The sequence below is a fragment of the Mus musculus genome, chromosome 8 (assembly GCF_000001635.26).
Source record: "Mus musculus strain C57BL/6J chromosome 8, GRCm38.p6 C57BL/6J".
NCBI lineage: Eukaryota > Metazoa > Chordata > Mammalia > Rodentia > Muridae > Mus > Mus musculus.
Genome location: NC_000074.6, coordinates 15276240 through 15293128, shown reverse-complemented (window position 1 = coordinate 15293128; position 16889 = coordinate 15276240).

Here is a 16889-nt window from a genome sequence, read left to right as displayed (position 1 = left end):
CAAACACAATTCTTTACAGACCTTCAAAGAACAATTATCAACTTCATATTGAAAAACAAAAAACCTAGGATAACTAAAACAATCCAGAACAATAAAAGAACTTCTGGAGATATTACCATCCCTGATCTCAAGCTGTACTACAGAACAATAGTGATTTTTAAAAATCCACCTGGTATTGATACAAAAACAGGCAGGTTGATCAATGGAATTGAATCAAAGACTCTGAAATAAACACACACACACACACACACAAGGACATCTGATTTTTTACAAAGAAGGTAAAATCATAAAACAGAGGGGAAAAGCATCTTTAGCCAATGGCTCTCTGGTCTAACAGGGTGTCTGCATGTAGAAGAATATAAATACATCTATATTTATCACTCAACACAAAACTCAAGTCCAAGTGGAACAAAGACCTCAACATAAAACCAAATAACACTAAATCTAATAAAAGAGAAAGTGGAGAATAGCTTTGTACACATTGGTACAGGAGACAACTTCCTGAACAGAACACAAATGGCTCAGACTCTAAGATCAACAGTTAATAAACTGGACCTCATAAAACTGAAAAGCTTTTGTTAGGCAAAGGATACCTTCAATAACACAAAATGGCATCCTACAGATAGGGCAAATATCCTCACCGATGCTACATCCAACACAGGGCTAATATCCAAAATCTATAAAGAACTCAACAAGTTAGACATAGACAAACCAAATAACCCAACTAACAACTGGAATGGTACAGAGCTAACCAGAGAATTCTTAACAGAAGAATCTTGTATGGCTGAGAAGCACTTGAAATTTTCACTCTCCTTATTCATCAGGAAAATGCAGATCAAAGTGACCCTGAGATACATCTTATATACATCAAAATGGCTAAGATAAAAAACTCAAGGAGTAGCTTATGAAGATATGGAGCAAGGGGGGAACTTGTCCATTGCTGGTGGGAGCGAAAGTTGTACAACCACTTTGCAAATCAATTTGGTGGTTTCTCTATAAACAAAATAGTTTTATGTCAAGACCCAGAAATACCACTCTTGGGCATATACCCAAAAGATACCCCACTACAACACAGGGACACTTGCTCATCTATGTTCATTGCAGCTTTATTAGTAATAACCCAAAGCTGGAAACAACCTAAATGTCCCTTAACTGAAAAATATATATAGAAAATGTGGTACATCTACATAATGAAATACTATTCAGCTATTAAAAATAAGGACATCACAAATTTGCTAGGCAAATGGGTGGAAGTTGAGAATATCATCCTGAGTGAGGTAACCCAGAGCCAAAAAGACACATATGGTATGTATCCACTGATAAGTGGACATTAGCCATAAAGGGCAGGATAACCATACTACAATCCATAGACCCAAAGAAACTGGGTACTAAGGAGGGCCCAAGGGAGGATGTATGAGTCTCACTCAGAAGAAGAAACTAAACAGTCATCAGAGGTGGATTGAGAGAGGGAACTGGGTAGGAAAGGAGATGAGGAGGGAAATAGGATGGCAATGATCAGGTGTAGAGAGAGGGTGTGCGGCTTGACAGGGTTGTGAGTAAGAATACAAATTAGGGGCAGGCATCTAATTTATCTGGAGGTCTGGGACTGGGAGGGAACAATGGGAGTGATCTTAGCTGAGATTCCTGCAAGAGGGAGACATTAAGACTAAAGTAGCCACTTCTTGTTGCCAAGCAGGACTTCCAGAGGAGGGAGGGGCATCAAACCACCCACCAATCCTTCAACCTAAAATGTACCTTGCACATTTTGTAGAAGATGTAGAGGGATAAAGATGGAGCAGAGACTGAGGAACAGCCAGAGGAACAGCCAACCAATGACTGTCCCAACTCGAGACCCATCCCATGTGAGAGAGCCAACCCCTGACACTATTAATGCTACTCTGCTATGCTTGCAGAAAGGCACCTAGCATAACTGTCTTCTGAGAGGCTTCATCCATCAGTAGACAGAGGAAGATGCAGAGAACCACGGAGAGCTCAGGGAGTCTTGTGGAAGTTTTGGGAATAAAATTGAGCAAGCCTGAGGGGCCAAGGACACCAGAAGAAGACCTACAGAGTCTACTAACTTGGGCCCATGTGGGTCCACAGAGACTGGGCCACCAACTAGGGAGCATGCAGTAACTGGACCTAGGCCCCATACACATCTGTAGCAAATGTGCATCTTGGTCTTTATGTGGGACCCCTAACAAGTGGACTTGGGGCTATCTCTGGCTCTGTCTTCTGCCATTGGATCCTCTCCCCCCTACCTGGATTTCCTAGTTGAGCCTTACTGAGTCTCTCAGTAGGAGAAACCTAGTTCTGCTGAGACTAGATGTCCCCGGATAGGGTGGTAATCATGCGGGGGGCGGGGGGGGGGCACTTCCCTTTCTCTGAGGAAAAGGGGAGAAGGCAAAAGAGGGAGGGATTTGTAAGGGTGGGACACTTGGATGAGAGAAGGGAGGGGGCTGTGATAAAGTTATAAAGTGAATTTAAAAATTACTAGAGGAAGAAAAAGGTGTAGCATTTGGCCATAAGTCTATGGGAAACTTCATATTCATGGTCCAGAGACCCCCTCAGGACTAGCTTTTATGGAACCAGAAGACACCATGCAAGCTTCCAAGGGAGGAAGGCAACCAACAGTCGTATCCGTTATGATGCCTAGGAACCACATCAATGGCCAGCATGGCACCTAAGAGTTCAGTAGTGGCACACACGCTTGTCTGGTAACCAATGGCTCTCTATAGGTAACTTCTGCCCAATAAGAGGGATGCTGTGCTTGGGACTGAACATCCAGCTAGCAAATTACTAATAGTGAAATCATGGTTATTAGAGAAATCTACCACCATTAATATACTAAACCAGCATTATACTTTGTCCTTATAGTCACAGAATAATGTAGTCTTCACCACTCACAAGGAAACTTCTCTGCAATAGACAGGCCATTACAGAAAACCACAACCAATAAAAATGCAGAGGTACAGAGTCTGGGCCCTAAGGACCCAAAATACTCACATACCTAAGGTTCAGAGAACATTGAGGAAGAGGGGTGGAAAGATTGTAAGAGTCAGAGGATCATGGAGTTTTCTGAGCAGCTGGGTCTCCTAGTAACACAAGAAGCCACACTCACAGTCTCATGACTACCCAAACCTGAGCTGCACAAGGATGATGCCAATAAACAGACTGGACAGAGAAAAGCTCGTGAGTTCTCAACCCTACATAGCAACCGAGGAAGGCTAGGGATAGGAGCGAGCTCACCTCTGGGGAAGAACACAGTAATAAGTGGTCCAGGGCCAAGTGGTCAGCCCCGAAAACGTACATAGAGGCAGTATTATACAGACCAGACAGGTTATATTTAGGAGTGCATATGAATATACATACTTATATATCTATGCAATAACCATTAATTAAAAAAAAAACAGGTCATGAATTTGAAGGAGAGTGGGGAGGGGTGTATGGAGGATTTAGATGGTAGAAATTGGAGGGGAAAATGTCATATCCAAATTATATTTTCAAAAAAAAATTTAAGTATCTGGCATGCAAAGGTTCAGTCCTGGAAACCACATAAAGCTGGATATAGTTGGAAGCATCTGAAATTCAGCGCCTGCAGAAAACTGGAGACTGAGATGGGAAGAATTACTTGGAGGCTGGCCTGGCATGCAAAGTGAAGGGATATAAATCAAAAGCCAGAAGGCCTCAAAACAAACAAACAAAACTACTGTGTGCTCTGTGTGCTGTTAGTGAGATTGTATGGTGTATGAACTACACTGTGATTTTAAAAAGAAAAAAAAAAAAAGAAAGTCTCATTTGTGGAGATAGTTACAAAAATTACATAGGTTTTTTTGGCTATCTGTCTTACTAAAAAAATTTAAAAAGGAAGACAAGGAGGAAGAGAGGAAGGAAGGGAGGGAACAAAGGAGAGTAGGAGAGAAAGGAGGGAGGGTAGGAGGGAGGAAAGAGAGGCAGAAACAGAGAAAGAAAGAAAGAAAAAAAAGAAAGAAAGAAAGAGAGAGGGAGGGAGGGGGGAGGGAGGGAGGGAGGGGGGAGGGAGGGAGGGAGGGGGGAGGGAGGGAGGGAGGGAGGGAGGGAGGGAGGAAGGAAGGAAGGAAGGAAGGAAGGAAGGAAGGAAGGAAGGAAGGAAGGAAGGAAGGAAGAGAGAGAGAGAAAAGAAGTTGTCCTCTGACCTCCACATAAGATTCACTGTAGCATTGGGCACACCTACACAGGCTTGCACCCACAGGCACAGGAAGACACACCCACACAAACATGCACACACAGTAGACCTCTTGATAACACCATGAAGTTGTATAGAGATATCAAGTACTGCATTTTGTAGACCACCATCCTGTCATGTAACATTATTCCTTTTTCTTGGTAAAGGCAGCTCCTTTTTAAACTCTGTCCAGTTCTCTTCCTCACACTTAATTCTCTCTCTCTCTCTCTCTCTCTCTCTCTCTCTCTCTCTCTCTTTCCTTTAAATGCGTAAGGGACTAAATCTTTCTTTGACTTTGAAAACTGATTAGTCATCTATATAAACATTCAGAAGACAGATCACTGGAGCTGATTCAGACGGTTCCAGTGTGCCGTCCTTTGGTCGACCCATTATTTATGGGCAATTGAGAACACCACAGGCCATTCTCACAGGTTAGCAACCCAATGCCACATCCTTAACCCGAGTGAGAACAGCATGCTCTTTGCTGTAAGAATGTTGGAAATTTCTAGACCCCTTGTTCATATTTTATTGGCTCATTCTAAAAGCTCAGGGTAAATGGCTGCTTCAAAGCCTCTTATTTTTCTATCATGGTTTATCACGGTGTTAAGAGGGCATGGCCAGGATTTCTGGGACATGACAACTCTGAAGAAGAATTAAAAGGAATATTTTGAAGCCTTTTAAGCATTTTAAAATCCGATGTCAGAGAAAACAGCATTAGAACCCATTCTTTAAAACTTTTCAATTTAAAAGTGTCGGTACTCATCTGACCTCATAATTGTGTATTTCAATCAAATGACTGTTTTGCTCAGGGCTGCAGAGCTGGGGAGTGCTGTATCAATCAACCTTAGAGCCATCTACAGGATTCAGAGTACAGACTCGTCGCCTCTAGTTTGAGTTTTCAGATGGGAGTTAAAACTTCATAGGGGAGGGAGTATCCTCCAATTTATAAGGTAATATTTGGGATTAAATTCATCCTCTCTGTAAAACAATCACAAGTTATTATCCTGAGCATTTCAGCTACTTTCCTAGCTCTTCTGTCTGCAGAGTGGATAGCCCAGCTCTCCAATGCTTGCTATCTGCAGCCAGGCTTATCAGACCCTCTGCTCTGTATGCACACTGTTTGGTTCATGTGGGTCACTTCCTATAGGTTAGAGTGAAGGTCCTGAGGTCAGAAATGAAGTCTTTGCTGGGTAAAGGGAACCTTCTCTTTCTTGTGCCTGCTAGGACTACAACCCAGTGAACACACAACTTTAGACAAATGGCATTCCTTACTGCACAAACTACAGTTCATTAGCAAACCATACCCTAAGGTCAACAGCAACCATTGGAAGCACACATGCCTATCCTCTGACAGCAGTGGCTATGGCTTGAACCTGCAATCTTCCTTGAAGGGTCATGTGCCAAAGGTTTGGTTACCAGCTGTGGCAGTTTGAATAGGTATGGCCCCCATAGACTCATGTGTTTGACCACTTGGCCCTTTATTAGGAGAAGGCATGCCCTTGTTGGAGGAAGTGTATCAATATGGAGATGGGCTTGAGGTCTTCTATGCTCAAGCTATACCCAGTAGGGCCTACAGTCACTTTCTGCTGCCTGTAGATCAGGATGTAGAACTCGCAACTCCTCCAAGAGCACATCTGCCTGCATGCTGCCATGTTTCCTGCCATGATGAGAAGGGACTGAACCTCTGAAACTGTTAGGCAGCCCCAATTAAATGCTTTCCTTTGTAAGAGTTGCTATAGTCATGGAGTTTCTTCACAGCAATGAAACCTAACTAAGACACCAGCTGATGAGATTTTGTAAGATGACTAAATCCTGAGGGTTTCGACTTCCTCGGTGCATTCTTAAGATGGTAGCTTTAGAGGGAGGTGGAAGAAAGTTGGTACTAGTTCCTACTCTCAGGAAGTAGGCAACTGCAGTGATGAAAATAAGTAGATGCTTGGGCCCCAGATTCTCTCTCAGCCTCTTTGCTTCCTGCCACCTCAATGGTGGCAGTTTTGCTTCTCGCTGTGAGGTTCTGCCTAGACTTAGGCCCACAGCAATAGACCAGGCAACCATGGACCGAAACATGAGCCAAAAACCAACCTTTCTACCTTTAAATTGCCTGTCTAGGTTATTTTGTTACAGCAGTGGAGATCTGACTGGTATCAGCAACTTGGAATATTCATTGTTTTAGAGGAAGACATAGAGTTCTGTATGGCTGAGTTTTTCTGTTGGGGTCGTGTTTATTTTGTTCTGTATTATTTGAGAGTAAACCCAGGGCATCAAGCATGTTGGACAAGTGCTTTTCCAATAAACCACATCTCCTCCATGGTCTCTATTTTTATTTCAGCAAAGGTATTGCTAGGCAGTGCAAGCAGGTCTTAAACTTGTAACCTTCCTGCTTCTGCCTATAGAATAGCTGGACTGGACATGCATGCCTACATCACTGGGCATGGCTTCTATGTGTATATTTAATTAACATGATGCAAAATGAGAAAGGGTGTTTTCCCTGACTGTTGGGGAAGTTGGGAACAGTTGGTTTGCTCTCATTGTTTTATGGCACACCAGAGAAGAACTGTCTCCCTCTCATTTGCCTGTTTAGAAAACCATGCAGAGAGTCAGTCTATGTCAGGTGCCAGGAGAGAGTTACAAGTCCAGGCACAAGTTGGGAATATGCAGTCCCTGTATATTCCCAACTCCTAGGATTCATTCCTTATTTCTAATACCTACTTCCCCATCATGTCCAGGGCTCCTTCCTTCCTAGGGCCTCAGCTATTTGTGTATCGTCTTTTGGTCCTCCTTCCTTGCAGGTGTGCACTAATTTTACAATATCCATCCATCTCCTACATCTTGTCTTTCTTCTTCATCAAGGAGCAATATCCACTCCCATGGAAGCTACTCAGCCTCTCAACCCAAATGCACCAGTACAACATCTCTGTTCCTCACTAGGACGAAGCTCTATTCCTGTCCCTAACAGCAGCACCCCCACCCAACCTCCCATCAGTGCCTCAGTGACTGTTCAGCAAATTACCTTTTCACTTCAGAAATTAAATGCTCCCTAATTCCTCTCCCTGCACAAAGACTTTCTCTCATCTTTATCTAATGTCTCCTCTTAATGGAATCTCTCTCTTTGATGTGTACACATGCTTACCAGTGTAGACTCATACATGCACACACAGATATATACATGCATGTAAACTCACATATGCACATAGCTACCCACACCTAGTCATGCAGATTTACATATGCACATATATACACACGTCTCTATCTTTTTTCTACATTTACTGTTCTCAAATGCTCATTTACTAATAGACATTCATATTTTTTCTTATAAAGTCTTCTAGCATCATTGCTAGAGTTCTATGGCTATTATATGAACACTGTTACCTAATGTCTATGCACTGAAGGCTAGGTCCCCAAGGGGGAACTCCAGGGAGGAACTGTGGAGGTGGGGGCTTGTGAGAGGCTCTAATATTACAAATATGCCTTCAAAGGAGAGTATTAGTCTCTCTTGACTTGTTACATGAGCACTCTCTAGGGCTCACATTCCTGCCCTGATATACTGCTCTCAACAGATGTCCAAAATGTGTGTGTGTGTGGCAGGGCAGGGGGTGTCATGTGATCATTGTTTGACCACCTCAAATTGTGAGTCAAATAAACTTTCTCTCCAGAATTTAATTATAGAGCATTGTATTGCAGTAGTGCAACATGCACAGTTCTGTAAGTAGAAAACACACAATGGAAAAGAAAGCATAAGACACATATGTGTCCTGGAGAGTAGACAAAAGGTTTAGCATGCATCTAGGCTAAGGCTGTGACACCATGGCAGCACTCTGAATGTGAAGTGTTCTGGGAAGCTCAGGCTTGCTTAAGCTCAGAGAAGGTGACATGAGAAAGCAAGAGGGACATTCTTTATCACTAATAGGCAATGGTTTGTGAATCTGAAGAATGCCATGTGAAGTTCTCTAATGGACAAAATATAGTTACCATATTGCTTTGCAGTAAATACAAAGGCATTTGCACAAAAGCTAAGGCTATTACATTAATTACAACATTCAAAATTGTAACACAACCACCCAAACAGCATGCTAATAGATTATAAATACATGATAATACAAAGAAATCTATATGATAATCATATATAGATGATAGAGATAGATGATAAATAGATAATGATAGATATATAATGATAGATACATACACAGGTACATACACAGATACATCAATACGTAGATATTGATAGATAATGATGATGATGATGATGATAATCAAAAAAGGAAAGAAAAAAAGAAAAGAAGAAAAAAGAAAAGATCAGGACAGCACCTATATGGATGCCTGATGACTGACAGATAATCAACGATAGATCAATGATAGATATATGACAGATTGTAGGGCAGTGGGCATGGGGGAATAAAAGTAGTGGGAGAAATCTGTGTCCTGCCAGAATTCTGGTGCTCAGAGTAGGCAGATGCAGAGGATTGCTGCATGCTTTCCACATGGCCCCTGGTAGGTGCCTGGCTGTGGGAAGCCATGGACCCCAGCCCATAGGGGTGGACGAGGGGCAGTCAGAAATCTCTGAGCCTCACAGAGGCTAGAGATAACAGGTTCGCAGTCTCGGGCATCCCAGATGCTACTGGACACCACAGAAGAGCTGAGAGCAAAGTTGGACAGCCTTGGGGCTCACCGATGAGAGGAGAGGGCAGGGAGAGTGGGGGCACATATTCAAACAACTCATTCATGTACTCGGAGGACAAGTATTTTAAGGCCCTGATTCCTGTGACAGCAGAACTATCAAGTTTGAGCTCTTAAAATGATGGGCAGTCTCAAGAAACCCTTAAGTACCCCCTCCCAAGTTCTCAGAACAAAGTTTCCTTCTTTGAGAAACCCCATACTTCCTTCTGAAGTGTCATCCTGAACCTACAAGTTCATGTGTTGTACAGGACACTGCCTTGCTCAGTTTAGTGACGTCCAGGGACTCTACAACAGATTAGCACAGATGTCTAACAAACTGTTGGGTGCTAGTGTCCAGAGATCTGGTCCACTTACAAAGAGTATTGAGTGTACCCCTACTCGATATGACTGTTCTCCTATGGATGTAAATCTTTCTTGCCATGACCTCAAGACCTGAAGTCAAATGGCATCTCCAATGTCTTCAAGTCTATCCTTTGCCAAGTCAGACCCTTTTTCAAAAATACGGTCACGTGTTTGAATTAATAATGTTTCTCCTTTGGGCTGCCCTTTGAGGCATGCAATGCCCCACTTTGTTTTTGAAATGCATCTCTACTGGAAAAGATCATCGTGTTAAATTATGAATTCTCTAGGAGCTGCAGAGAGAGGCAGAAAGAGAATAAGCTGCACCTGTGGGTGACAGATCATGGGGTCATGAAGCAGGGAACCCCCTCACCCCGGCTTTGCATGGCTGTACATCTAAGCTGCTGGCAGAGGTTTGAAAGCTCCATTCCTGACGGTCATATCTCACGGTTTGCTCATGGCACATCATCCCTGACCATAGAAAATAACTTGCTTTCCTTCTTAAGAACACAGAGAAATGCACAAGCAGTTTGGAAGGTGCTTGAGTGAGATGGAAAGGGTAGACAGTAAGATTTTAGGCCATTTTAGGAAGTCAGATTCATGCTGGTGATAAACATCAAATGCACAAGGAAGCATACATGGGGACCCAGCTTGTCCTATGGCTCCTTATCAGTAAAAAGGAATTCTATTCTCACTTGATATCTGATAGCCCATCAGTAAATACACGCGCGCACACACACACACACACACACACACACACACACACACACATACACACACACATACACAGAGAGAGAGAGAGAGAGAGAGAGAGAGAGGGAGAGAGAGAGAGAAACAGAGAGACAGACAGACAGAGAGACAGTGAGAGACAAAGAGACCGAAATAGAAAGAGACAGAGATAGAGAAATAGAGAGAGACATAGACAGAGACAGTGAGAGACAAAGAGACAGAATCAGAAAAAGAGACAGAGATAGAGACAAAGAGAGACAGAGAATCCTTCCTTATCCCTGTGGAAGAGCAAATAGAAGTTTTCCTTTGAAATGATGCATTTGATTTTTAAATTTTTATGCATCTTCATTTGCATTTTTTCATCAACTGATCTTGCGGTTATATTTTATCATCTGTTGTTTTGTGGCAGAAAGGGTTCCAGCTACCAGCTGTATTAAGGGAGAGTATCCTTTTGTACTTGTTTAAAAGCAACAGCACAAAGTTGACATTTCTAGTTCACATGCTGAAAGTAAATTTCTATTTATCATCTGAGGTTTTACATTCACATTAAGGGTTTATGTAATTTGTGATGTTTGAGGAGCTCTGTCTCAGCTGTGGTTCGGGGACATGGAAAGTCCACTCTCAGTAATTTATTAGTTACTGTTTTCTTCCCATCTAATCTTTTTGTAAAAACAGTCTGTCATGATTTGGGCATGAAATGTCCCCCACAGGCTCATGTGTTTGGGAGGTTACAAAATGTTTATGAGGTGGAGCCTTGTTAGAGAAAGAATGTTGTTCAGGATGAGGTTGGAAGGCCTTTAACTCCATGTACAGCTCCTTCTTTGCTTCCTGTATGTGAATGAATGTGAACAGCCAGTTTCCTGCTCCTCCCACCATGCCTCCCTTGCCTGTTGCTGTTTTTCCTTCTACCCTGGACCATATCTCTCTGGAACTGGAAGCTACAACAAACCCTCCACACACACACACACACACACACACACACACACACACACACACACAGTTGCTTTATGCTGGTACATCTTATCACGGCAACAGAAAGAAACCTAAAACAGTCAACTCCTTTTAAATTTCGTGAACCCACAGATATTTAAACATGGAAGGCATCACACACTGTGCGTATATGGATAGCTTTCAATATGTCAAGGCCCCATAGCAGACAGCAGTTAGGTCATCTGATCCAGGTTAGGGCTGACACTGTCCACCCATAAGCAGGGTCAGGCTCACAGATTGCGTTTCTGTTCCCAAGACTGTTCTCACCCCATCATTTTAGATACCTGTCAGAGTCCTGGGTTACCTTACACAAGCTTTCAGCCAACTGCTTAATTATGATTTCCATAGTCTGCTTCTTGGTTTGATCACAGAACTTAGGTAAAGAGTTATTATAAGGACATTACTGGAGAAAGATGTGCCAGGGAAAGCACATAGGCAAGGCCAGGGCCATCTATGTTTTTTGTTTGTTTGTTTGTGTTTGTTTGTTTTGTTTTCATGTATAAAAGAAGGGAGTTCACTACCACAAGAAACCATTTTATTATTTAATACCAAAGATTATTGAGGCCAAATGTTAAAATATGGCATAGGAACAGAATATAATTTGGATGAAAGTGATTCTTCTTTTCTTTTAGGATCCTAAGGGAACTGTCTTTCAACACCAGCACCACTGGGACTGACAGAAGCTTAGCCACATTATATTCTGGTTCTCCACCTTATCACACCGTCCCTGGATCAAGAATAAGATGGGGCATTGTAAAGAAACTGCCCAGACAGCCAGGTTTTTATTTATGTCTGGGAATAGTGGAGACCTAGAGACTACAGATCTACAATCACCTCTCCCTCTTCATGATAGAAACAGGTCAGAGGCAAAGCAGTACAGCACTTAAAACCCCATACTCTGAGAAGGTCGGAGTGGGCCTCCAGCTACTGCCACGTCCTCTGATAAACTCTAGGACTAGTTATTTAATATCTTGGACCTCAACTTACTATGGCAAAACTAAGAGTAGAGATGCCTGCTTTGGAGTTTGGGTGAGGTTTGGTAGATCTTAACCACAGAGGATAATGCCAATGCCATTGAACACTCTGTAAGCGCCAGCTAACCGTAAATGGGTGTCCACCTCAGCGCTCCACACAGCAACACTTGGCATTGACGTGGGCCAAGCAGAAGACATCTGCAAAACCCATCAGGAGATCATTTGAGTGGAAACTGTTCCAACCAGGAAAAATAGTATCATGTTTGTAAAGAAAGGATGGAAAGGAGGCAAGAAAGAATGAAGGAAGGGAGGGGCAAATGAGATAATGGGATTTTTTTTCCAAAATACTATTGCTGGTAATTATTTAAATAATATGAACAAATATATATTTTATGTTCTGCCTTAAGTTGTTTTAATAATGTACTAAGAACACATTCAGATCTAGACAGAAACAGAATTATCTGAAAAAATGCTACAGCTCCCAAACTAAACAACAGAGCTCTATAAAAGTAACCTTTCTTTTTGCACTACGGATGGAACCTGGGGCGTCCCGCATATTAGACAAGTGCTGTGCCACTTTGTCCTGCTCCTGCCTCTGGGAAATGTGGTAGAAGGCCTGATCAGATAACTTATTCATCCTTGTAGTCTTTAACCTAAATCTACATTTAATAATTGGATAGACTTTAAAAATAAGATTTCTTCTCCTTTATCAGCTTGTAAGCACAGCTTTAGACTTTCCATCAGCAGCTAAAGAGTCAATCCTTTTTTTTCTTTCTAAAAAATAATTTTTATTAGCTTACCAAATATCAGACTATTGGAAAACTTTTATACAAATCCAAAACCCGAGTTTGACTCTTTGAAGCTGAGTGGTTATAGTAGTAGCAGTAATAATGGTAATCGTTATTACAGTAGTGAGGAGTTTCTGAAATACTACATGTAGCAATATTTTGAGAATTCTTAATAGTCCTCCAAATTTTCTATTTTTGAGATTTTTTCCTTCAATATACAGTATTTTTAGTATGTTTATTTATTTATTTATTTATTTTTATTTTTTATTAGATAGTTTCTTTATTTAGATTTTAAATGTTATCCCCTTTCCTGATTTCACCTCCAAAAACCTTTTATCCCATCCCCCCTCCCCTTGCTCACCAACCCACCCACTCCTGCTTCCTAGTTCTGCTTGTGCTTTAATACATGTGATGCTCACCCAAAGACCTTACCAACAAATCAACTCTCATGGACATTCCCGTTTTTTGAGTGGCTGGCCACATCTTGAAATAGGATCATTTTCCTTGTCTCACAAGAGCTCCCATTAATATTTCCTTGAGTGAAGTCTCACCAGTGGGTTAAATTGCCTTTTGGGTTTTTTTCTTTCATTCATTGACTTTGTTTTATCTGTTTTGCTTAGAAAGTTGTCGGCTCCATTTTGATTCTCTCTTGGCTTAGTAGGCTGAGTTGGTTGGTCAGTTCCTTTTGGTATTAAAGGGTATTACCCTAGTGCCCTTAGAGCCATCGCTGTGGTCAGAAGTCAGCCTTGGCCTTACTACTATGTTTACTGATGTTCTCATTGCTGGTTTTAAGAACAGGCCTCTCTGTCTGGCATGAGTTAGATGTTTTCCTTTGGGTCACAATAGTTTGATTGCAATGTTATTATGAAATTCCCTTCGTGCTCCTTCAATATTTTAGTATAATATATAGTACATATGACATGTAGTATCTGTAATGATTTATAAAGTATATAATGAGCTATATGTAGATATAGATATTACTCAGTTCCCTTTCCTTCCTGCCTGGCTAGAATGCTACACCCTTAAGTCTCTACTTGTTGACTCTGTAACCCATTCAGAGTTCCCACACTCCTTCTGATTTCTCTGCTCAAGGATAAGCCAAACTGCATAGGATCCTCTGGGTATCTTAGGACTTGCATTCTTTGATGAGAACCAGCCAGCACCAAGGAACCAGCATTCAGCTGCCTATGGCTTCCTCCTTGGGGTTCTTCTCTCTGAAGTCTTGGCCAGTTGAGTCCCATTTACATAGTTGTCTGTTGACTTCTAAGGTTTTTGCTGCTGTTGTTGTTAGCTTGTTTTCCTGTTAGACTGATCGAGAGTGTCGCTCACTGCACAAACAGCTTCATGGGAATAAGAAATGCAACTTCTAATCATAGGACCTTAATGGTTATGTTAACGATTTAATTATCTTCGCTTTAAAAATTACAAAATCCAATCATATTTCATCTTTACACACTTCTCCCACCACCTGACAGCAAGTCTGAATGTGAGGGCAACTTCACAGCACGCAAGAAAATCATGAAGATGGATGGTTCTATTTAAAAGGGTTGAGCGTGCTGGCAAAATGCCCTTACTTTGACTATTCTTCATTTTCCCCAAAGAAAGAATAAATTACACATTTAGATATGTGCTTGGTTCGAAGCACTCTAGAAGAAACTTGAATAGCAAGCCCTTGATTCTGAATCTAAAGAGATCTTATGTTATGCCTGGGTTTTAGAGGGCTAAATAAAACACTTTCCATGATCACTTGTCTTGAGAAATCTATATGATAAAAGATGTAAGAATGGCCAAATGCAGCCCATAAAAAATAAAAAAAAAAAAAAAGCATGTTCAGTTCTCCCTAAATCACTATGACTCGGTGTTTGTTTGTTTGTTTGTTTGTTTGTTTTGAACTCTTAACTTTCAAGGACCTTCACATGATTTAGCCAATTTATAATATAGGTGCCTAGACTAGAAATCCCCAAGATCTGATAAAAATATTGTGAAGGTAAGAGACTCTTGCTGGACAAGGATTAATAAGCTTTAAGAATGTATCTTATTTCTCTTGAGATAAAAATAGCTTTTAAATGAAAATCACAAGATCACACAGCAGGACCACTGGGATAACTTTTTAAAGCACCCTGAAATTCACCAGGAGTCCAGGATGCTGGGGTGTAAGCTGATTTGCACATCCACTTAAAAATTTTGATAAAGCCTTGCTTTGAGATCAATGTCCATAGCACGTCTTCCCCCACCCCCAACCCCACCCCCACCCCCAAGGCTGATGTCCTTCATGTACTTTCTTGTTTTAGGACCATGTGTTAATGTGATATAAACTTCCCCTACCCAATCACTTCATTCCTTGGCTTTTAATTTTTTTATTAATCATTTCATCCATTTACATTTCAAATAATATCTCCCTTCCTGGTTATCCCTCCACAAAGCCCCTATCCCATCCCCCTCACCACATCTCTGTGCTTCTGTGAGGGTGCTCCTCCAACTACTCACTCACTCCTGCCTCATCACTCTAGCATCCATCTACACTGGGGCATCAAACCTCCACCGGACCAAAGGCCTCCCTTCCCACTGATGTCAGAGAAGGCCATCCACTGAAGCATATGTATCTGTAGCCATGGATCCCTCCATGTATATATTCTTTGATTGTCGGTTTAGTCCCTGGGACTCTTATTAAGAAGTGGTTTACATTCCTCATAATTCTCCCACTGAGTGTGTACAGTTGGATTTCTGCATGCTCACACAGTTATCTATCCTAGGCCACAACCAATCACTGAATAGTGCCATTATCTAGGCAGATGCTGCGCTCTTGACCCCATATTTCTCTGTTCTCCCTTTCCCTAGCTCTGTCTTTTACCTCACGAGAGGCAGAGATTGTACACTCTGGGCCCTTGGCGACCGTTAGTTTTCCTTGATGTACTCTCTCAAAGATTTTCCAAATCATAGCATAATTCAATAATTCACTTTATTTTGTTGTCAAGTAATATTCTGCCATGTAGACACATTTTATTTACCTGTCTGAGATCTGATGGTTGTTGCAGTGATTTTTCGCTTCTTGACTATTATGAGCATCATTGCTTTGAACATTCGCATGTGAGTTTTGGCCTCAATATGGCTTCTTTTATCATGATGCATACCCAGGAACTGATTGTATGGTGAGTCTGCTTGACCATTCATGGGTTTTTCATGCCTTCCTAAAGTGTCTACATGTATATACACCATATGACATTCCCAACAGTATTTAAGGGTTGCAATTACTATGTATTTTGTCCATTCTTCTCACCTACTTTGGGTGTTGCCCACGGCCCTGCTAGCAGACATGAAGTGATGTGGTGATTCATTGACGGTCTGATTTTTATCTTTCTGATAGAGATGTTTATGATCTTCATGCTCTTATCAGCCACTCACATATCTGCATGGGAATGTCCATTCAGATCCTGTGTCTTTTAAGTATAATTCTGACATGTATAACACTTATGTAACAGCATATTAATTTAATGATCCTTGTGGACAAGTTACTCTGGTCAAAGGTATGACGTAAACAATAGCTATCCCTGAATGTTCGAGAGATCATTCCTGTCTTCGTCTTCCTCTTCCACCTTCTCTCTTCAGGGTAATCATGCCAACACTGTCTTCCTCGCAGGCTTTGTCTCAGCATGTCTTTAATATATACAAAGCCATGGCCTAACTTTACTGAGACTAAGAACTGTGAGAATGGAGCAGGAGAGACAGCTTGGTGCTTAAGAGCCTGTACTCCTGCAGAGGACCCAGAGTCTGTTCACAATACCCATGTCCAGGGGCTCACAACTGTTTGTAGCCCCTAACTCCCGTTCTTTCTTCTCGCCTCCACAGGCACTACAACTCTCATGTGCACACCCTCACACCTTCACATACACACACACACACACACTTAAAAGTTATGTTTTCTAACTTTCATCATGATTTTGATATTTATCCACACGTGATGGTGATGCTGTAGCTGTTAGATGGGTGGTATCATGCCTTTCTTGTTCCTGTATATATTCTTCCTCTAGGCCATTGGGAAGTATGTTAGGTGATGGTCTGCATACTGCTTCCTCCCATTTGGCATGTGTTTTATCTTTATTGATGAAACTCCGGGAAACATAGCACACCACCAGAAATCGATTTCTGTAGCCTACTCGTTAAAACAGTATTTGTTTGGGTGAGGGCATGTTC